This window comes from Pinus tabuliformis, chromosome 5_2 (genome assembly GCF_031772625.1).
Source record: "Pinus tabuliformis cultivar Carrire ecotype Pingquan chromosome 5_2, CPIR1, whole genome shotgun sequence".
NCBI lineage: Eukaryota > Viridiplantae > Streptophyta > Pinopsida > Pinales > Pinaceae > Pinus > Pinus tabuliformis.
In genome coordinates this window covers 184,568,094-184,570,097 of record NC_142306.1, presented here as the reverse complement: position 1 = coordinate 184,570,097, position 2,004 = coordinate 184,568,094, and positions in this window count along the sequence as shown.

Below are 2,004 nucleotides of genomic sequence, written 5' to 3'. Positions count from 1 at the left end.
CCCCACCATTGTTTCTTTCAGCTTTTCAATTTCCTTAATTATAGCCCAGTTTACTATTTTTAGAAGTTTTTCGGGTCCTCAACTTAGGGAGCCGTTTTGAGGCCCTAAACAATGTTTCTTGGGAAAACTAGGAGAAACAGGGGTCTATGGACCAATGTTGCGCTTCCCAAAGTTATAGTTCTTGGATAGATCTTTCTAACGAGATACTTTGCGCGTCAAACGAAGATTGTATGCCAAAGTTACGACCCCAAGAAGTTGACGTACCAATTTACCCAAACGGGACCCATAGTTTGGCGTTTCATCTTCTAGGGTTAGGTTTTGGGATGTTAAGGGTTTTCCATTGTTTCTCAACAATAAATAGGCCTTCGAGCCTCATTGTAACATAGTTCAGAGGCATTTAGCCACCACATCTCTTCTCAGAGATAAGCTACCATCGCCCTAACTAGTTTATTTCCAATTCTGTTTGTAAGCATATTTTAGTATTTTACATTAATGAAATGAAGTATTATTTCTGCTGCATCTCTGTGTTTATGGCTATCTTTGTAATTTGTTGCGTTCCTGTTTAAATCCAGATCAGTGGTATTAGAGCGGTCTGCTTTTTCTCTATTTTTCTTTGCATGTCCCTAATGAGGTTGGGATATAAGGAGTTAGGGCTTGAACTGGTCAAACCTTTGCAAGACCAGCCTCGCAAATCCCGATGGCCTCCCATGGCGGATGAAAAGAAAGACGAGGGGACATGAGATCCTATCAAAATCTTGCTCGAAGAAGCCCTTGAGCGAGAAAGGAATGCGATGATCGACAACTTTGCCCAGATCCTTCAGCGGCTACCTAGGGGCGACGCATCGGCTTCCAACAACTACTCTGGAAACGCTACACTGTTTAAGGTACAAGTTAATTTTGAAATCCCCATATTCGAGGGTCAAACAGATGCAGATGTTGTCGACAAATGGTTAAATCTACTAGAGGGTTATTTTTCTATTCATGATTTTTCCAGTCGAGAAAAGATTATTTTTTCTCTTCTCAAAGTAGCCCCCCACGTCAAGGACTGGTGGGAAACCTACTGCGAGTAGAAGGATGAAAGTACAAGCTCACTATTTTTAGCCACACCCACTTGGGATTCATTCCGAGATGCCATCAAGGGGCAGTACTACCTTGTCGGAAGCTATGAGGATCAATACATAAAGTGGACCACGCTGTGGCAGGGAAGGGACCAAGACGTGCCAGAGTTTACCAATATTTTCCATACCCTTCGCACAAAGTTGGGTATCAAGGATTCGGAGTAGCATTTGATACTCAAATATTGTGACTGCCTACACAAGTACATCCATGAAGAAATAGAATTCCTGAACATCCCCTCGCTCGGCACGACATACCGATATGTCGTGAAGGTCTAACAAAAGTTTAAACAGAAGAAGCGAGACTTTGGATCTGCAAATCCAAAGCAAGGGAAAGGTGCCCCCAAACCGCAGAACAAAGGACAAAGCCAAGGCAGGGCAGCCCAAGACAACCCGCCAAAGCTGCAAGCAAAGAATAGCATCGTGAAGCTGAAAAAGGACACAGGAAAGTGGTGTGAGTTCCATAAGAGCTCCACTCACAACACAAGTGAGTGTCGGGCCAAGCAGTCACTGGTGGCCGAGCTAAAGGTTTTAGAATCAGATGCATGTTCCGACTCTGAGTCAGAACCCGACAAGGGGAATGACAAAGCGAAGCAGATTATCCATGCGGAGCCCAATGCCACCACGAAGATCCAGAGGGAGGAACCCAAAGATCCAGAGGAGGAGGAGCGTCTCTTCCACTCCCAGATGTGGGTAAAGGGCTCCTTGCTATAGTTCATTGTCGACAGTGGGAGCCAAAAGAACCTCATTTCAGCAGAGGTCGTGAAGTGGTTGGGCTTACCAACCACAACACATCCACAACTGTACACCACCGGGTGGCTTCACTAAGGACGGGATCTTCACGTGAGCCAGTAGTGTCGCCTTCCATACAACATCAAGCCCTTCACGG